The sequence below is a fragment of the Entelurus aequoreus genome, linkage group LG21 (assembly GCF_033978785.1).
Source record: "Entelurus aequoreus isolate RoL-2023_Sb linkage group LG21, RoL_Eaeq_v1.1, whole genome shotgun sequence".
Classification (NCBI taxonomy): domain Eukaryota; kingdom Metazoa; phylum Chordata; class Actinopteri; order Syngnathiformes; family Syngnathidae; genus Entelurus; species Entelurus aequoreus.
This window is the reverse complement of record NC_084751.1, coordinates 1,023,535-1,046,383: the sequence shown is the minus strand read 5'-3', so window position 1 is coordinate 1,046,383 and position 22,849 is coordinate 1,023,535. Positions and strand designations below refer to the sequence as shown.

The 22,849-nt window shown below is 39.9% G+C and overlaps 1 protein-coding gene across 1 annotated transcript in view; it reads right to left on the bottom strand.

The window, feature by feature from the left end:
- The window catches only part of cabp7b (calcium binding protein 7b), a 58,872-nt gene that overhangs the window by 6,999 nt on the left and 29,024 nt on the right, over positions 1-22,849 (bottom strand). The window lies entirely within an intron of this gene.

Below are 22,849 nucleotides of genomic sequence, written 5' to 3'. Positions count from 1 at the left end.
GCCCTAGGAGCAGGTGGGTGAAGTGTCTTGCCCAAGGACACAACGGAAATGACTAGGATGGCAGAAACGGGGATCGAACCTGGAACCCTAAAGTTGCTGGCACGGCCGCTCTACCAACCAAGTTGTACCGCCCCACAAGTACCGTATTTATAAAGCGCAATGCCGATGTACGGGTCTAATCAGGTCTATTTTCATACAAAAGTGTCAAAACGTGGACCTTGGAGGGTTGTGTTTTCCCGGAATGCAAAGGAAAGTTGGCGCGGGCAAGGCGTGAAGGCGAGGACATGTTTATTTTTACACTAACAAAAAGAACAAACGAAAAGCGCGCACAAGGCGGAAGTACAAAAAACGTGGCCAATGAAACAAAAACTTGCACAAAGGCAAAAACTATAAACGTGAAATATACAACACTTACTGTGGCATGAAAAACGTGCATGGAACAATGGCTTGGAATGACAGGTAGCAGAGGTAGAAAGGATAACGTCACCAGGCCGATGGCCTGGCGACAACAAGCTTAAATACTGGTGACATGATGAGTGAAAACAGGTGCGTGACTCAAAATGTGAAAACGTGAGACAGGTGCGTGACATGAGGATGTGAACCAGGTGAAACTAATGGTTGCTATGGTCACAAAGCAAGGGAGTGAAAACAGGAACTAAAAAGTGTCCAAAAACCAAGCAAAACATAACTAGACAAAACATGATCACAGACATGACAAAAAGGCACACCAGATTATAGGGCGCATTAACCTCTTAAGGCCCAAGCTGTTTTTTTTACATACTTTTTTTTATTTGTCTTTGCTATTTGGGCTTATTGGACCCTAATTAGAATACAAACTAAGAATCATCTTTTGATATGATGTACTTAGTCCATAAGTACACACATGTGTACTTCATGTTTAGTGACATGCTAATTCTTATCTTTACACTTTTTTTCCTCCAAATTCCACTGTATGTTATACTCTTCTGACACCACCAGATGGCAGTATAAGTGTCCACATAAGTGGCCGTAAGACCCCAATTCAGTAGTGTACACAATTTTGGTAATAAGAGCTAAAAGGTGCTGTCCACGCATGTGGCCAACTAAGCATTTAGAGGTTCTAAGGGAGTCATATTATTATTTTTTTTTTTCTAAATGTATACATAACATGTAATGGTGGTTCTTTGGTCAAAATGTTGCATAGATGATGTTTTACAGATCATCTTCAAGTCGCTTTCTGACAGTCGCTTCAGGGTGGGCGGTCTTATTTACGTGGCTCACCTTCGACAGCCATTGTTGTAGCGGTGTAGCGTGCAAGGACGGGAGTGGAAGAAGTGTGAAAAGATGGCGCTAACTGTTTTAATGACATTCAGACTTTAATTCAATCAATAACGGAGCAGCATCTCCTCATCCGTGGCTCACTAGTGCAACAACAAAAACGGAATTGTGTCCTGTGAAAAAACGCTCTAATAACTAAAGTTCCTTGGGTGAATAATGTAAACTCACTACACCGGTATGTTTTAGCGCTTTCATGGCGAGTTTACTGACAGATATAAGTAAGAACTTTACACTACTTTATATTAGAAATGGCAACAGCGGAGGATAAATGTCACATAACAAGAAGATACAGAAAAAGAAGAAGCTTACCGACTACGGCGTCGACACAGACTACAAAGGTGGTCGGGTGCAAATTTTCAGGACTTATGCAGATCCCAAATACAGATCAGGAGGTACCAGAAGGTAAGAAAAGTTGCTTTTGCATAATATTGCAGAACAAAACGCCAGAGAATATGTCTTACCTTATACACACACACCATAATAATACTCCAATGTTGAAGCACAGTGCAATCCATCAAGCGGTGCGGCTTCATAGCTTACCAAAGTCGTACTAAATACGTTTTGATAGATTTTTGAGCGCCGTGTGTAATGTTCTATATTTTCAATGGAACGTTTAAAGTTTTAGTGTTTACTTGAGTCATATTGCAGTCTACACGTATCTCTTGTCATGATCCGTGGCCCGGATCATGTGTTGTTATATTCTGTTAGTTTTGGACTCCCTTAGTTCCTGTTTTTGTGCAGACGGACCACTCTGGACAAGGCGTGCAGGTAGGAACATTGATTTAATTATCAAAAAATAACGCAAAGTACCAAAAACAGAAAAGCTAAGGAAAAAACTTAGAGCAGGAATCCTGAGCTAGGAAACACGAAGACCAAACGTAACAGGTTGCATATAGCAAACAATGAAGCCAGGCCGACTGACCGGCAAATGCAGGATTAAATAGTCCCTCTGATTAGTGCTCGGGAAACAGGTGAGCGTCACGAGCACCAATCAGAGACAGGTGGAAACAATAAGCACCCATGGTAACTAAAAACGAACAAGAGTGCACAAAAACAGGAACTAAGGGAGTCCAAAACTAACAGATTATAACACCACATGATCCAGGCTACGGATCATGACATCTCTTTTGTGTGACTCTCATCATATTGCAGTCTGCACGTATCTCTTATGTGTGACTGCCGTCTACCGGTCACACTCATCATTTCACCATGTACCAAATAAAACAGCTTCGAGGTCGGTAAGCACAACCAAAATGATTCCGTACAAGGTTATAAGGCGCACTGTCGAGTTTTGAGAAAATGAAAGGATTTTAGGTGCGCCCTATAGTCCGAAAAATACGTTACATATAATATTTGGCCACTGTAACATAACACAGTTTGAACAGTTACACTGTGTTTGAATGCAGGAAAATAAAACACTGTACTTAAATGAATCAAATCTTTGGCGTAACACTAGCTGGAACGAAGATAAGATTACTACTGGACAACATATACAAATACATATATTTATATACAGTGTTGGGGTGATTACTGAAAACCAGTAACTAGTAACTGTAACTAGTTACTGGTTTTCAGTAATTAACCCAACACTGCTAAAGTGTGTGTACCTGCAGTGCTGAATGATGAGCGGAGGCAGAGTTTGGAGAGTTTTCTTTAGCTCGCTTTCCATGTTTATGTACTCACTGTCCACCGTGTCCAGGAACTTGGAAACATTTTTTCGTGCCATTTGCCGTTTGACGCCGGTATCATGCTAATTAGCTGCCTGAAAGCGGGTGACTCCACAGTAGAAATAGCCTGCATGTCTTCTAGCACACCCGCTGCGATGGCTCTATCAATGTTGTCCTGGCTAGCAGTGCCTCCGTTAAAATCCTTAGGTGAAGTGTGTCTCTCTTTACTAGCTTTGTCGCAGCTTTTGTAGCTGTTTCAGCAGATTTGAATTGCTGTTTTGGGCAGTCGATGGGGATCTTTGATCCAAGACACAACTTACATTTAACCAAAATGTTCTTTTCTTTGTGCTCGACAAAAGAAAAGTAGTGAGAATATCTCCATGTTAAGAAACTCGGCTTCGGTTCCGCCATGATGTCTTGTTAGTAAACACACACACAGCGCGCCGCTTGTGACAGAGGAAGAATTAGAAGGACGACACCGCAGCGCTCCAATAAAACACACTCACATCTTCTCACTTTCTAGCCGATACTACATAAAAAATAACGTATAATAACGCAGTAACGCATCATGCAGTAACGGTAACTGAGTTACTGAATATAAAAAAATAACGCGTTAGACTAATCGTTACCGCCGAAAATAACGGCGTTACAGTAAGTCCCAACGGTGCTCTTTAGGGTGCTAAATCTTTCCACACTTTGATGGCATGGGAGCCCTTTGTCTTTTTCAAAGCTCTCGTTTCATCCGAGCCACCTTGAAGGCACACGTCAGGCCCGGCCTGTTCAGAATACAGTCGACATCTGCGGTCGGAGCCAAAAGGACGCCGCCTGGACAATTGGTCGTGACAGAAGGCGACACTTGCTGTGCTTTTCATTAAGTGCACCTTTTGGCAAGCGCTCCTTTTTGGCCCACCTCCTCCACAAAGCTGCATCCTCTCATTCTCTCTCTGCAGAAGTGCTAAAAGGAGCAGTTGCACATCAGCCAGCAAAAAAAAAAAAAAAAATTTTTTAATGCAAATCTGCTGGTATTTTAATACGTTAGGTCATGGTTGTCAAACTCTGGCCCGCGGGCCAAATTTGGCCCGCCGTGTAATTTCATTTGGCCCTTGAGGCAACTTGCCAACCCTCCCGAGAGACTCCCGAATTTCAGTGCCCCTTCCGAAAAATCTCCCTGGGCAACCATTCTCCCGATTTCCATCCAACATTATTGGGGACGTGTCCTAAAGGCACTGCCTTCAACGTCCTCTACAACCTCTACAAACAGCGTGCCGGCCCAGTCACATAATGAATGCGGCTTTTACACACACATAAGTGAATGCAAGGCATATTTGGTCAACAGCCATACAGGTCACACTGAGGGTGACCGTATAAACAAGTTTAACACTGTTACAAATATGCGCCACACTGTGAACCCACACCGAATAAGAATAACAAACACATTTCGGGAGAACATCCGCACCGTATCACAACATAAACACGACTTCCACAATATTTGGTATCAATCACCAGCAGAGTGGGTTTTAAGAATAGACTAAGAGGAGAAGTATTGCGGAAAGAGATTATTCTAGATTGTACCTAATGTCATGACTGTTTTTATTGACTATTTTATTGATTATGGGACAAGCAGTAGAAAATGGTGGAGGGAACTTTTTTCGTCACTTATTGTTTGTCTTTGGTACACTAATGTATATATTTTAGGCCATTGGTTCTTTGTTTTATTTTTTTTTTGCAAAAATATATATATATATCTCTTTTTATATTGCTCTTTTTATCTTTGTTATGAACAATATTATGTAAACTCGAAGTTATTATTATTTTTTTGGTTCTTTGTTGTTGCTATTTTTGTATTACAACATTTTATTATTTGATCATGTTGTACTGCATTTTAATCTTTTGTTTTGTGATTGTGTGATGTTTTTGCCTGGACCCCAGGAAGAATAGTCTCCACTGCGGTGTAGACTAATGGGGATCCTTAATAAACTAAACTAAACAGAACAAATACCCAGAACCCCTTGCAGCACTAACTCTTCCGGGACGCTACAATATACACCCCCGCTACCACCAAACCCCGGCCTCCCAAACCCGCCCCCGCCCACCAAGTAAATGTTGATATTTACCTCAGAAGGCTGCAAATAGAAAAGAAGCATAAGATTTTTTATGTACATTTTATTTAATATATCATTGATGTTTTTTCGTTTGATTTTTGAAAGTTGATTTTGCACTATTAAGTTGCTTGTTCCATATTCAGTGTTAAAGCAAATCAGTGTAGCAAACTGAGCAATAAATAACGTTTTATTCATGCACTTTCTTTTGCTACTTCAAGGCTTGAATATTTGATTCATTCATTATTGTTATTTTGTTTTCAAATGTATTATTAGCCTGTGGAAAATGTATTTTGATATTTACCTCAGGAGGCTGCAAATAGAAAAGAGGCATTCAAGTTTTATTTAAATTTTATTTAATATGCCATTGATATTTTTTAATTATTATTATTATTATTTGAAACTCAATTTTGTATGTCACTATAAAGTTATATAAGCCTTGCTTGTTCAATATTCAATGCAAAACTTCTTTGGGTCCCTATTAAAAGGTTAATTTGTTCAACTTTGGCCCGCGGCTTTGTTCAGTTTTAAATTTTGGCCCACTCTGTATTTGAGTTTGACACCCCTGCGTTAGGTGTTAGCAACCCATTTTTATTTATTCCAAAAACAGAGATTTTTAAACAAATATATTTATACGGGCAAAGTGCATTTCAGGGTATGTAAGATACATTTGAGTTTTGTGCTGGTAAAAAATTAACGTTGAAACGGAAGCATTTAAGTCCCATCTTAAAACTCATTTGTATACGCTAGCCTTTAAATCAGACCTGGGCAAATTGAGGCCCGTTTCCACATGCGGCCCGTTAAGCTTTTCAGTGTGGCCCATAGATGTGCTACGGATTAGCATTAGCGATTTTACATGGCAATAACACCTCCAAATTTGGTCATGAAAACTACAACTAAGATGCACGTTACAATCAAACAGTTGCTGTGTAATAAATACAATATTTACAGTATAAACACTTTGTAGGTCTCAACATAATACTGGCCCATTCAACGTCATGGCAAAGACTATTTCCTGGCAAAGGCAACACACTGTAGTCGGTACACTACTGCCATCTAATGTCTTGGAATGGCAACTGCATGCAAAGTTGACTATGGAATACTTGCAAATGAGACATGTACTGTAAGTGTAAGAAAACAAGATACAACCACTGGACAAATGATTTAAAATTTTTTTTTTTTTTAAATAATAAATAATAATATATTTTATTAAATAATAATAATAATAATAATAATAATAATAATAATAATAATAATAATAATAATATATTTTATTTGTAAAAAACACTTTACATTGAGCAAACAACCTCAAAGTGCTATAGTGTATTAAAAAAAAAAAAAAAAAAAAAAAAAAGATAATAAAAATAAATACAAATAAAAACTAGAACAGCCTAATAGCTAGATTTAGTATGCATATATCTAAAAAAAAAAGGCTTTTAAAAAAAAAGAAGGGTTTTTAAGCCTTTTTTAAAAGCAGCCACAGTCTGTGGTGCCCTCAGGTGGTCAGGGAGAGCGTTCCACAGACTGGGAGCAAGCAGTTTTAAAACACGTAACATTTATTAACACATTTGAACAAAGACAGTAATGGAATCGGTATCGATTCCCAGGAAGTGGGCATTGGTACCGTATTGTTTTAAATGTAAAAGGTACACCTGTATAAAAGTAAAAAAAAATAAAAATAAAAACCCTAATATTTACTTATATACACCCGCTACAAAATTAGACAAGCACAAACCGAGAAGGAACATGATACATGTATAAATTCTGTTAAAAGTCATTAAATCCACATAAAAGTACACCAAAGGTAAAACTGAAATGTAATTAAGATGAATAAACTTACAAAACATTATAATTACCAAACACTACTGCACATATAGAATAGAGAATAGAATAGAATACAATGGACTTTATTGTCATTATATTTGCATACAACATGACTAAGGACTCCAATTTAAGGTGCGGTATGAAATAAAAATAAATCACGTAAGTAATAAAGATAAAAAATAAGAATTGAAATAAACAGACTACTATCCAATAAAAACAATAAGCAATCCTGTACAATGTACAAAACACTATACAAGAAACTGTACAATATACAGAACAAAACAAGATAAATAAAGTAATGACAATCAGTGTCGGACGTATTGCACTCGAAGGGTAATATTGCACAGTAGGGTATTGGGGTAGGATATTGTAGGGGTGAATCATTTATTATAAGTTTGAGTTCAGGATGGTGACAGCTGTGGGAAAGAAGCTGTCGTAAAAATGAAATGCATAAAAACGTGCGTTTGATGTTTTGCCGTCCAGCAGTATATGAGCCTTGCGGTGGAAACGCTCCTCAATTAGGACACATGACAGCTGGTTAAAGACGCGGTGGTGGTGCCTGTGATTGACTGTCACACCAGGCCAGCTGACTGTACTCCCCGTGGACAGTGCCGCTCATGCGCGCTGTAAAAGATCGGCACACAAACGCCACACATTTGTCTACATTACAGCTGCCGGCGGGGCTGGGGTGTTGTTATCTTCTTTTAGCACCACCCTTGAGTCAATGTCATGACCCGCTGCCAGTGAGCAATAATGAATTCACTCAGCCCGCACCGTCTCGCTCGCCAGACTGCCCATTCTTACCCTTTTTCCGAGAGGAGTGCGAATATTTAAGGAAACGGACGAAAAGGAAACACTGTCTTCAAAGGTATCCGTTTATGTGGGGACCACTTCCCATCTTTCCCACGGGACTGCAATCTATTTAAGGACATATGCTCCAAAAAAAACTAAAGGGAACACTAAAATAACATCTTGGATGTGAATGAATGAAATATTCTAATTAAACACTTTTGTCAGGTCCAAACACTGATGACATCTATTAAACAAGACAAGAAGCAAGGAATTAAACAGAGACAGAATTAAATTTGGCTCAATTGAGGAGAGACGTCTGGACTGTACTCTTGCACAGTCTCACCACGCTCTGGTGAAATATTGTACACCTCCTCTTTTATTTGGACTTTCCCTGATTACATGGCAACAGCTGTTTCTAAGGGAGGGGGGTCGTAAACAGCCATCGCCTTTGGTTACAGGACAGTTCAAAGAAAAGGTCGTAAACCAGTTCAAAGAAGCGGTGCCTGAAGGGGAGTCTGGTCCTGCTTCCTCTCCGCTTTGCAAAACAATATTTTTCTGTTGATTACAATACATGAAAGAAACAGAACGCCGTCATGTTGCTTCCCATCCTACACAGTGGAGTTTTACAAAAAAGTGTTAATACTCTAAGTATTGAACTTATTACGCAGGAGCCGTTTGATTGTAACGTCCGTCTTAATTGCATGTTTTATTTTTCTAACAAATTTGGAGGTGTTGAAATCCCCCATGTGAAATCGCTAATGCTAATCAGGAGCACGTCAATAGCAAATCCATTGTAATCTACTAAAAAGAACTAAAGGGAACACTAAAATAGTACATCGTAGATCTGAATAAATGAAATATTCTTATTAAACACTTTATTCTTCACGTAGTTGAATGTGCTGACGACAAAATGAGGAGGAGAGGGTGGGGGTGGATGACATCATCGTCTAATTTGCACAATTGACCATGACGCATGTAGGGATTGGTACCGTTCACATTTGAACCGATACGGTACTAATTCCTTGTACCTGGGAATCGAAAGAACATCAGAGAGAATGTGAAAAAGAGACAACTGGAAGGTCGACATCCGAACAGGAAATCTTAAAATCAGCCATATCAGATCATTGCAAAAATAAATAACCACATTATAGACCGGGACAACGGCAAAATCATCGGCACGGAAAGTAACAAATTCAAACGATGGCGATCGAACTAAGGAAGCGGCTCAAGGAAACCATGCTCTCGCATACCTGAGACCCCCTGATCCATTAACCATCAACCAGGTAGACTTGACAAGGTCTGCCTGGTTGACCACACCTATAAGAACAGCTGATCGCAGTGGTCAGGTGACCTTTCTGAAGAAGACTGCAGACCACAGTCAGGTAAAAATTCCATCTAATACACCGAAAATATTGTCTGATTACAAGAAAATTAGAAAAGTAAACAAGTAGCAGCAAATCTGTGGGAAAAACTGACTGATACAATTTTTAACATTAAATATGTTAAAACCAAGGCAGTGAAGGTCAACAAAACATCACCTTGGACACTCGCTGTAAACAACCAATAAATGTCCACCATGCTGTATGCATCATGTGTTATGATGGCCATCTCATGTTGCACCGTCAAGGTGACGGAGGTCAACAGGTGGAGGACAACGGAGAAGAAAAGACGAGGCAGTTATCCGGAAGGACAACAGGAACGAGGAGAAGACGGCAAATCCACTCAGACTAATTACAAGAAAGGACACAAGGGCAGACTGGGCGGACTGGGACGATTGACTCGCACACAATAGACGGAATCATCCAAATCAAAGTGACGGTACACAAAAAGACAAGAAAAACCACCGAAACCAAAAACTTTTAAAGAGAAAAGTGGCTTCGCTCTAACGAATGTGAAGAGGCCAGCTGAGCCCCAGGACGTAAACACACTCAGACACATTATTACCGGAGCAGACACAGGTGGGTCGAAGACACAGGGCAGAGAGGCAGGCGAGGACATGATTGGACACGGGAAGATGTTAGCACACAAGAAACAACACAAATGGTCTCCAACAAAAACAACATCGCCTTGTTGACTTATTTGGCAAGAATAACACAGCTGGTGTATTCAAATAAACAACGGAAATTTTTTTTGCAGCTATTACTGTTATGTTTTACTAAGGGAGATGACGGCAACAGACACCTGGGGGCAGTAATGTTCAATAATTTGTTATATATATAGTCAATATATATAATAATTAGAGATATCCGATAACATCGGCCTGCCGATATTATCGGCCGATAAATGCTTTAAAATGTAATATCGGAAATTATCGGTATCGGTTTCAAAATTATCGGTATCGGTTTCAAGAAGTAAAATGTATGACTTTTCAAACGAACGTAGGGAGAAGTACAGAGCGCCAATAAACCTTAAAGCAGTGGTCCCCAACCACCGGTACCGGTCCGCGGACCGATTGGTACCGGGCCGCGCAAGAAATTTAATTAAAAAAAAATTAAAAAAAATAAAAATAAAAATTATTTTATTTAATTTAAAAAAAAAATTAAATCAACATAAAAAACACAATATATACATTGTATATCAATATAGATCAATACAGTCTGCAGGGATACAGTCCGTAAGCACACATGATTGTATTTCTTTATGAAAAATAAAAAATAAAACCCCCCCCCCGCCCCCGTGGGACAATTTTTTAAGCGTTGACCGGTCCCCAGCTACAAAAAGGTTGGGGACCACTGCCTTAAAGGCACTGCCTTTGCGTGCCGGCCCAGTCACATAATATCTACGGCTTTTCACACACACAAGTGAATGCAAGGCATACTTGGTCAACAGCCATACAGGTCACACTGAGGGTGTCCGTATAAACAACTTTAACACTGTTACAAATATGCGCCACACTGTGAACCCACACCAAACAAGAATGACAAACACATTTCGGGAGAACATCCGCACCGTAACACAACATAAACACAACATAAACACAACCCCTAGGGTTTGATCGAACCCAGGTTAAGAACCACTGTTTTAGGGGCTCCGTACTGGACAGCTTTCAGGGCAAAAACAAAATGATTTAAATCAGAGTCAGTTGTTGGGAATTATTTTAAAATAATCGATATTGTTCCACTGCCATGCTGGGGTTTTTTTCTGATTATAATTGTGATCGAAAATGTAATCATTCGGTGATTATGAAAATTGAAAGTATCAGTATCAGCATCGGTAAGAGAAATACTGCCCCTGTAACTACTTGGTCATGGATCCATACTTACATTTGTAGCCTCGCCCAAAAGTAAAATAAGACGGCCTCAATTGGTGTAGCTCTCAGTCCTGGTGCATTTCTGTGCATTTTCTATTTAAGGTATAGGCTGAAGCTAAAAGCTTGTTATGCCTACCCTTTCCACATTCACTTTGTACATGTCGAATAGAGAAAAGAAAAGTAAAAAAACAAAAACAAAAAAATCGATCTTGGGATAAAGAAACACAAGAGAGGACTCGAGAGTCTCTGTCAAGATCATAGTTCTTTAAATGGTGGAACTGTCATAGGATGCCACCTGTGGGACAAATCCAGTCGTGAAATTTCCTCCTTCCTAAATATTCCAAAGTCAACTGTCGGCTTTATTATGACGAAAATGGAAGAGTTTGGGAACAACAGCAACTCAGCCACCAAGTGGTAGGCCATGTAAACTGACAGAGGGGTCAGCGGATGCTGAAGCGCATAGTGCAAAGACTTTCTGCACAGTCGGTTGCTACTGAGCTCCAAACTTCATGTGACCTTCCAATTAGCCCACGTACAGTACGCAGAGAGCTTCATGGAATGGGTTTCCATGGCCGAGCAACTGCATCTAAGCCATACATCACCAAGTCCAATGCAAAGGTGGTGTGGAGCAGGTCGCCACTGGACTCTAGAGCAGTGGAGACGCCTTATCTGGACTGACGAATCACGCTTTTCCATCTGGCAATCTGATGGACCAGTCTGGGTTTGGAGGTTGCCAGGAGAACGCTACATTTCAGATTACATTGTGTCGAGTGTGAAATTTGGTGGAGGAGGAATTATGGTGTGGGGTTGTTTTTCAGGAGTTGGGCTTGGCCCCTTAGTTCCAGTGAAATAAACTTTGAATGCTCCAGGATACCAAAACATTTTGGACAATTCCATGCTCCCAACCTTGTGGGAACAGTTTGGAGCGGGCCCCTTCCTCTTCCAACATGACTGTGCACCAGTGCACAAAGCAAGGTCCATCAAGACATGGATGACAAGAGTCTGGTGTGGATGAACTTGACAGAGTCCTGACCTGAACCCGATAGAACACATTTGGGATGAATTAGAACGGAGACTGAGAGCCAGGCCTACTCCACCAACATCAGTGTGTGACCTCACCAATGCACTTTTGGAAGAATGGTGGGAAATTCCTATAAACACACTCCGCAACCTTGTGGACAGCCTTCCCAGAAGAGTTGAAGCTGTAATTGTCACGGCCAGGAATGCGCCCTCATCTTTGCGTCCTGACGAGCGCACCGTGGGCCACGCCCACAGGCGCTCTCTCTCCGCTGCGGGCGTGCCTCCTCGCGCCTGCAGACAATCTGCAATCTGCGCACCTGCCCGTGATGAACGAGCTGCCTTCATAAGCCTGCTCAACCTGCCATCCCACGCCGGAATATAACTTTCTGTTGGTGTACACATCTGCCCTTGTTCCTGTGTTGGCGAGCTGCGCGTCTCGTCACCTTTTTGTTCCCTTGCTTCCCGGACTGCCCTTTTGGATTCTCGACCTCCCGCTTGGAAACTGACCTTGTCTCTTCTCTCCTGCCCTGGATCATCTGCCTGCCCCACGGACTTCCGTGTTCATTCGCTCTCGACAACATTTGGTAACACACACCTCAGCTAACTACACACATAGCCTCACACACACACACTTTTGGGTTTTGACACTCTCCATTTCCTCAGTGTAGTTTATTAGTTAGTATTGTTTATTATTATTATTAGGGATGTCCGATAATGGCTTTTTGCCGATATCCGATATTCCGATATTGTCCAACTCTTTAATTACCGATACCGTTATCAACCGATACCGAGAAACCGATATATACAGTTGTGGAATTAACACATTATTATGCCTAATTTGGACAAATTTAAAAAAAATTCTTGAATAAAAAAGAAAGTAAAACAATATAAAAACAGTTACATTGAAACTAGTAATTAATGAAAATGAGCAAAATTAACTGTTAAAGGTTAGTACTATTAGTGGAGCAGCAGCACGCACAATCATGTGTGCTTACGGACTGTATCCCTTGCAGACTGTATTGATATATATTGATATATAATGTAGGAAGCAGAATATTAATAACAGAAAGAAACAACCCTTTTGTGTGAATGAGTGTGAATGGGGGAGGGAGGTTTTTTTGGGTTGGTGCACTAATTGTAAGTGTATCTTGTGTTTTTTATGTTGATTTAATAAAAAACAAACAAAAAAAAAACAAAAAAAACCATACCGATAATAAAAAAAACGATACAGATAATTTCCGATATTACATTTTAACGCATTTATCGGATATCTCTAATTATTATATATATTGACTATATATATAAGAAATTATTGAACATTACGGCCCCCAGGTGTCTGTTGCCGTCATCTCCCTTAGTAAAACATAACAGTAATAGCTGCAAAAGGTGGACCCACATCATATTGAACCCTATGGGTTAGGAATGGGATGGCACTTCAAGTTCATATGTGAGTCAAGGCAGGTGGCCAAATACTTTTGGCAATATAGTGTATACATATGTACATACATACACACATATCTACACGTACGATTGTTCAAATGCACAATTTCACAAGCCTTGCTTGAGAAGTCAGTCAGTGGACCTCCAGACGTGCAATAGAGTTCAAACTTGCAGCTTTATTGCAAATCCATTATTGCCCTAAGGTTTAATTCCAGTACATAAACTCATAAAATCCATATCACCCGACAGTAGTCGTTACTTTCCTGCAAACAACAACCAACAGACTGTTGCTTCATTCCGGTAGCATCACAGCAATCCTTTTAAAGGCCTACTGAAAGCCACTACTACCGACCACGCAGTCTGATAGTTTATATATCAATGATGAAATCTTAACATTGCAACACATGCCAATACGGCCGGGTTAACTTATAAAGTGCAATTTTAAATTTCCCGGGAAACTTCCGGTTGAGAACGTCTATGTATGATGACGTTTGCGCGTGACGTCAATGGTTGAAGCGGAAGTATTGGGACACATTGTATCCAATACAAACAGCTCGGTTTTCATCGCAAAATTCCACATTATTCTGGACATCTGTGTTGGTGAATCTTTTGCAATTTGTTTAATGAACAATGGAGACTGCAAAGAAGAAAGCTGTAGGTGGGATCGGTGTATTAGCGGCTGGCTGCAGCAACACAACCAGGAGGACTTTGAGTTGGATAGCAGACGCGCTATCCGACGCTAGCCGCCGACCGCATCGATGATCGGGTGAAGTCCTTCGTCGCGCCGTCGATCGCTGGAACGCAGACGAGCACGGGTGTTGATGAGCAGATGAGGGCTGGCGTAGGTGGATAGCTAATGTTTTTAGCATAGCTCTGTGAGGTCCCGTAGCTAAGTTAGCTTCAATGGCGTCGTTAGCAACAGCATTGTTAAGCTTCGCCAGGCTGGAAAGCATTAACCGTGTAGTTACATGTCCAGGGTTTAATAGTATTGTTGATCTTCTGTCTATCCTTCCAGTCAGGGGTTTATTTCTTTTGTTTCTATCTGCATTTAAGCACGATGCTATCACGTTAGCTCCGTAGCTAAAGTATTGTCGTGGAGATAAAAGTCACTGTGAATGTCCATTTCGCGTTCTCGACTCTCATTTTCAAGAGGATATAGTATCCGAGGTGGTTTAAAATACAAATCCGTGATCCACAATAGAAAAAGGAGAAAGTGTGGAATCCAATGAACCCTTGTACCTAAGTTACGGTCAGAGCGAAAAAAGATACGTCCTTCACTCTCACGTTCCTCATCCACGAATCTTTCATCCTGGCTCAAATTAATGGGGTAATCGTCGCTTTCTCGGTCCGAATCGCTCTCGCTGCTGGTGTAAACAATGGGGAAATGTGAGGAGCCTTTCAACCTGCGACGTCACGCTACTTCCGGTACAGGCAAGGCTTTTTTTTTATCAGCGACCAAAAGTTGCGAACTTTATCGTCGATGTTCTCTACTAAATCCTTTCAGCAAAAATATGGCAATATCGCGAAATGATCAAGTATGACACATAGAATGGATCTGCTATCCCCGTTTGAATAAAAAAAAATAAAATTCAGTAGGCCTTTAAACAGCCCCCAAATCAGCACCCCCTATTGACCAAACAGGGTAGTGCAAACAATACAATTTTGGCTCTACCACCTGTGTTTTGTGTTAATTACAGATCTGCTCTTGTGGAACACATCCAGACTATCGGGAAAAAACTTGCAGATTAATTAAAAAGGTTCGGAGTGTTTATGATATATGTATATGAATCATAAATAATGTTTGTTGTCTTAGCAGTTAAATAGCGTTCCTGCTATGTAGCCGAGAACAACTGAAATACGGCGCAGCAAACTGCTCTCCAATGCGCTCCAAGGCCTGACAGCTTGCTATTTTAACGCCAACACCAGGCAATGAAAAACCTTCTGCCGGACGTCCTTTTGGCAATTTATTTGTTCACTAAACTCATCAATTTTCCCTGCAGCAGCAACAATATGACAGCGAGGTGGCTCCATGTTGCACTCTTCATTTTGCCGATTGGAAGACTCCAACAGCAAGTCATCTGTGGGCGACATAGGGCGGCCACAAAGACTCGTATCGATGCTGGGAAGTCATCGCGCTCAGCAAGATCACAAGTCAGGTCGAGGGTATTTTCTAATAACGTGTACAAAAAAGGACAAAAAGGAGATGGAACAAACCCTGACGGGATATTTAAACTTTAGACCACAGGTGTCAAACTCAGATCTGGTCTTCCACGTCATTTTATATGGCCTGCAAAAGCCTGGAAATAATATGTGTCAATAAAATACCTTTGTGGAGGGGGGCGTGGCCCGCGGGCCTGCCGCGGGTCGGGGTGTGCAAGGACCGGCCTCGAAGACAGCGACAGGTGAGTGGATGGCCCAGGCGGGCCTTGTTATCTAATCACCTGTCGCCTTTATTAGCAGCAGCCGGAACGAGACACGGGGGTTGGAGTTGGAGTTGGGAGCTGGAGAGAAGAGACTGCTGAAAAGCAACTCCAGACTGTTGTGTGTAAATAAAAGAAGACTGTATTCACACTGTCTACCGGGCTCACGGAGGATCTTTCGGAGTCAGGAGAACCCTCACGACAAAGAGATCTTTTACAACTTTATATTTTCTTTCTTTACTTTCTTATTTTCTTACTAAAGGTATTGAGTTTTTTTCTAATTTGACAAGGAAAAAAAATATAGTGTCAAATATATAACTTTTTTGGTCAAAATCCAAATAAATACTTAAATATCTGCTTAACTTATCAATTTGAAGCAAGTTATCCATGAAATTGTACACTATAAAAATGACCATTAGATTTCACTGTAAAATTTAGGGAGTTTTTTTTTTTTACAGCATATTAATAAGATGAAAAAAAAACGACCAAGTTTTGTTTTTTTTACAGTAAAATTCTGTCTACTGACTACTCAGTTTGTTGTTGTTGTTTTTTTTAAAGTAAAATCTACGGTTGATGATTTTATGGTACCAGATCGGGGTGTACAAGGACCGGCCTCGAAGACAGCGACAGGTGAGTGGATGGCCCAGGCGGGCCTTGTTATCTAATCACCTGTCGCCTTTATTAGCAGCAGCCGGAACGAGACACGGGGGTTGGAGTTGGAGTTGGGAGCTGGAGAAAAGAGACTGCTGAAAAGCAACTCCAGACTGTTGTGTGTAAATAAAAGAAGACTGTATTCAAACTGTCTACCGGGCTCACAAAGGATCTTTCGGAGTCAGGAGAACCCTCACGACAAAGAGACCTTTTACAACTTTATATTTTCTTTCTTTACTTTCTTATTTTCTTACTAAAGGTATTGAGTTTTTTTCTAAATTGACAGGGCAAAAAAATATAGTGTCAAATATATAACTTTTTTGGTCAAAATCCAAATAAATACTTAAATATCTGCTTAACTTATCAATTCGAAGCAAGTTATACATGAAATTGTACACTATAAAAATGACCATTAGATTTCACTGTAAAATCTAGGGAGTTTTTTTTTTTTACAGCATATTAATAAGATGAAAAAAAAACGACCAAGTTTTGTTTTTTTACAGTAAAATTCTGTCTACTGACTACTCAGTTTGTTGTTGTTGTTTTTTTAAAAAGTAAAATCTACGGTTGATGATTTTATGGTACCACGTTTTATTATGGTTGTTAAGAATTCTCCATGTTATCTACGTTTTCAGATACTTTATTTTGAAGCATTTCATGACAGTGTCACTTCCGCTTCCTTCCTGTAGGGGTCACTTCCGCTTCCCTTTTGACGTGTGTTAATGTGTGGTGACTTGTTGCTCTGCTACGTTTAATCGGTGCTCTAGTCTTTGACGATGTGAGTGTGTTGATTATTATATAATACTCATTTAGTTTATTAATAGACATCACTGTGTTTGTGTAACATTTAGGGGTGTTTTAATAATATTATTGATGCTGTGTTGTCAGAATGCTACGAGCTAACATCTCCCTGTTAAGGATAGCATTGCTGCTGCTAATGTGGCTAGCTCATATGCCATTGTGGAAATGCAACATATTATGTCTCTAGTATTTTACTTTGAGCATATATATATATTGTTGTTTAGTTAAATGACATAAATGTTGATGGGTGTTTGCTTGTGGTTTACAGATACTAACTAACTTAACTAAATGAACCTAAACCAATATGCACCATTAAAGTTGGAGGAGTCCAAATGATGACTGTGTGTTCTCTGACCGGAACCCCAACGTGGTCAATATCCGAAAAAAAACAGTCGCAGAGTTTAATACTCAACAATGGTAAAAAACTGGCAGCTGAGTTGCCAAAATAAAATTAAACAGCGGTACTGTATTTCTATTTACAGTAATATGTTGTAAAAACAATAATAATAAAAAAACACCATATATTTTACAGTAAAAGTCTGGCAACTAAGCTGACAGTTTTTTTTTCTATAAAAACGGTGGTAAAATCCACATATTTTTTTTACCCTATACGTAAAAAAAAAAAGTAAAATATTTAAATTCATAGGCAAATTCATGAATTATTTACTGTAACAAGCGGCCCTCTAATGGCAGCCATGACTGCGGTGTGGCCCTCGGTGAAAACAAGTTTGACACCCCTGCTTTAGACTCGTTATCATAAATCCACCCTTTGTGGCGTCAATTTCATTCAAAAACTAGAAAAGCACTCGAAGAGAGCAGACCTCCGCCAAGCTCTACTGGACCTCCAAATAGGTACAAAAGAAGTCCAGAAGTTCACATGGAGATCCGGATCAGCCCCAAAATGAATCACTTGCTCCTTATCCAGGGCTGCCCCTACCTCACGCACTGTGCATAGGGCCCCGCGATCCATGGGTGGCCCCGTTTTAGAGTAAATGTCAGTTACCCTATTTTAAAAGGCTATAGAGCGCACCAATATTTAAACCACACCCACCGAAAAATATATATTTTTACATATTAGTCGCACCGCTTATAAGTCAAAAATATATATCGATACAAAAGATTTTGCACTGTTTCCAAACGATGCCTGTCACACGGCAGTAAAACGGCTGATCAAACAAAACAGAAGTCATCGTCGTGGACCCACTAGCTGTGGAAGCTAGCTCTCCAATCCGCTAAACAGACTCAATAACTCCACGTGGACGTTTTGGTGAATTTACGGAACTGAAACAAAACAAAAATAACGGCACTGTAAGTTAATAATAGTAGCACGGACACTCGTAAACATGGAACTATATGCTTTAATGCTAACGATGCTAGCTTGATTACATTACGATGGCATGTACATACATGCATGAAAACACTCCTACAGACATCACACTTGGGACGGTTTAGTAAGTAAGAATTGTTTTAGTTATATTGTAAAACTTACGTTGCTTGGAGTGATGAATGAAGAATCTTTTTTTTAACAAAAAAAGGTATGGACGGTTATACTTCCGGTTGAAGGCACAAAAGACAAAGTACATTTTCAAACTGTGGTGATATCCTTTACACACTGATGTCGCTTTTTGATGCAGTACCGCCTGAGGGATAGAAGGTCCGTAATATCATGACTTACGTGCAGTGATTTCTCCAGATTCTCGGAACCTTTTGATGATATTGCAGACCGTAGGTGGTGAAATCCCTAAATTCCTTGCAATAGCTGGTTGAGAAATGTCGTTCTTAAACTGTTGGACAATTTGCTCATGCATTTGTTGACAAAGTGGTGACCCTCGCCCCATCCTTGTTTGTGAATGACTGAGCATTTCATGGAAGCTGCTTTTATACCCAATCATGGCACCCACCTGTTCCCAATTAGCCTGCTCACTTGTGGGATGTTCCCAATAAGTGTTTGATGAGCATTCCTCAACTTTCTCACTCGTTTTTGCCACTTGTGCCAGCTTTTTTGAAACATGTGCAAGCATCAAATTCCAAATGAGCTAATATTTGCAAAAAATAACAACATTTTCCAGTTGGAACATTAAATATCTTGTCTTTGCAGTCTATTCAATTGAATATACCGTATTTTCCACACTTTAAGGCGCACCCAAAAACCTCCAATTTTGTTAAAAGCTGACAGTGCGCCTTATAATCCGGTGCGCCTTATATATGGACCAATATTGAGCCTCCAACAGGTAAAAGTTTCAATCAATCAATCGCAACTACGGTAAGCAGCCGCTGACTTCATTTTCTCCCGTAGAAGAAGAAGAAGCGCGTGGTGCATGCTGGGACATATGACTGCGCGAGGCGTGCCGTTTCATTTCCATTTGTTTGTTTATGTAAAGACTCCAAAATGGCTCCTATTAAGAGACACGCTTACGACGCAGAGTTTAAACTTAAGACGATCAGTCACGCAGTAGAACACGGGAATAGAGCAGCAGCGACACTGACTCGATTAATGACGACTTCGACGAGACGGAGTCGGGCATGTTGGATGCCGTATTCGCCCAACCGTTTGATTCGGACACTGAAGAAGAAGAATTCGAGGGATTCGTGGATGAGGAATAACTTCATAAAGTGAGCTTTACATGTTTATTTTGTGTGTTGTGTTGTTGAGGTATTAATATATTGTTATTGCTCTGCACTATTTGGAGTGTTACTATATTGTGATTGCATTAACGTTTGATTTACCGTAACAGTATCACTGTTTTTAACGTGTTTATTGAATCAGGGAAAAGTTCCCCTCCACCATGTGATATTTTATTTATATATATATATATTTTTGTCATAAAAAAATACAATCATGCGTGCTTACGGACTGTATCCCTACAGACTGTATTGATATATATTGATATATAATGTAGGAAGCAGAATATTAATAACAGAAAGAAACAACCCTTTTGTGTGAATGAGTATAAATGGGGGAGGGAGTTTTTTTGGGTTGGTGCACTAATTGTAAGTGTATCTTGTGTTTTTTATGTTGATTTAATAAAAAAAAAATTAAAAAAAGTTGTTATTTATTTTATTTTATTTATTTTTTATTTCTTGTGCGGCCCGGTACCAATCGATCCACGGACCGGTACCGGGTCGCGGCACGGTGGTTGGGGACCACTGATCTAATGGATGCATAACGTAACCACAGCCTCTACTGTAGCGTCTATTCTATGCGCCTTATAATGCGGTGCGCCTTATATATGAACAAAGTTTTCAAATATGCCATTCATTGAAGGTGCGCCTTATAATCCGGTGCGCCTTATAGTGCGGAAAATAGGGTAAGTTGAAAAGGATTTGCAAATCATTGTATTCTGTTTTTATTTACCTATTACACAACGTGCCAACATCACTGGTTTTGGGTTTTGTACAAATACAACTATTTCGCAGTGTTGTTGCAAAGTCAGCTTTAAAGGACATGTACGTATAATCAACATAGTATCAATGTCTCGTGCCTGCATAACCTCCTGGCAGAGGTCATTTAGCCCTATCTTTGCAAAGGCACACATACATACATACATACAGACATAACACGGTCTGTGGGGCCCTAAAAAAAAAGTTCCTAAAAATACTTTACTTTGAAGCCAGAGATGAAATTAGATTTGTGGAGTTTGCGCTAGAGGCTTTGCTCACATAATTAAATATGTAAAGTCATATTATAAGCCGTCTTCTGGGCGATTGGGAGCAATGGAGCCATTTTTCATTCATTACAGAACACAAATATTTACAGTGGGTTCCAAGACAAGTTGGACCAACAGATTGATGATATTGATTATGAGTGTTTGTTTTAAATGATGTCTTCTATTAACCTCAATGGGAGATTTTATTGATTTGTTTATTATTATTTTTTGTTTAGGGAGAGGGGTTGTTTTAACTTTTAAATAAGAGAACCAAATGGTGAGATGTGACCTTCCGTGTGACATCAAATAGACCCTCTTCATGCCACGTGGCGATGGAAGATTAATGCCACGCTTCCGACGGCGTCAATGCCAGACAACTAGTTTTCCCCCGGAAAGGGAATTCTAAAACGTGACTTTTTGCAGCCGGATGTGTTAAAAATGCATGATGTCAAGTTTTCCCCCGGAAAGGGAATTCTAAAACGTGACTTTTTGCAGCCGGATGTGTTAAAAATGCATGATGTCATAAAACGAAACGGGGAAAGACAGTTTGATGGTCTTTTTAACGAGCTGACCTATTCACAAACTGGACTATACAGCAAACTGTTCTAGCCACTGGACAGAAGAATGAATGCAGAGCAGTAGGAAATGATCAGGAAAATTAGCTGACAACTGATATATAAGTGTTTTACATCAGTTAATATCAATCATTTTTGATATTTTTTATGACCTATCAAAATTAAGGACTGGGAGAAAAATAAATGTAAATTTTTATTTTTTCCCCCCAAATATTTTTATTGAATTTTGCAGACAATACAGTATGATGGATCATGGCAACAGCAAGTTGAGGTAGCTGCACATTTTTCAATATGTAACATAATAAACCCCACCCCTTACAATACTGTTGCGTCGACCAGCGTTCCTCCAATGGGGAATTCAAATTGCTAGTCTCTCCCAGATTCTTTTTATGGCAATAAGCTGATGTTTATATTCAATCTCCAGGCAGTAGTTGGTATTTTGTAGTTTATTCTCAAAGCTTAGAGGACAAACCTGAGACCAACCCAGTACACAAGCGTTCCCTAGCCCGGTCCAGATCGGTCTGCTACACATCACGAAAACATTCTGTTCTTCATTCTCTCCCCCCGCCCTCACGCCCGCACAGATGCCCATTGTGTCCGTTATCTCAAGTCGGCCCGAGAAGGGAAGCAGGGAGGAGTCCTCTTCTCTGCCTCCTACTTCAAGGCCGTCCACAGTGCAAGCACTTTGTCATGAGACGATCAAAACAATGAAAAGAGTACAAGATGGAACATTAGCTATTTAAAATACGACTATAGAAATATAGAAAGAAGTAACTCTTAATTATGGATAAATGTGGATATATGTAGATATCTGCATCCGTCAATACCCACCCACTTAATTCCCAAGGTAATTGTCACCTAGTGCCCACAACAAATATAGACACACATGAATATATGCAAACTTAGATTCAATCTAATAAACTATATTAAGGTAAATAAAGAATAGATAAGGTAGAATAAATAAATAAATAATACATAAGTTATACAATAAAATATAACGTAAAAGTAAATAAACACAAGGAATGAGGGCCAGGGGAGGGGGGGGGGGGGGTGTCTTCAGCGGTCAGTTCTGTCTAAGTTGTGTTACTGGAATCGCTTGGGGTGATGTCAAGCTTGTCCCTAATAAGGTCTAGGAGGGGGCCCCAAGTTCTGTGGAAAGATGCTAAAAAAATGTTTTAATCAAAATGTAATCTTCCTCTGATTATAATAACCTCGGCTGTTAAGGAAAATGTCAACACAAGCATGGTAAACAATGTCAGAATTATTGTATCTAAGTTATCACACAACTTTGTGTTACATTGAGTTCAGCTCGCCCTGCGAGAGGACAAAAGCTGTCTTTGCCCCCC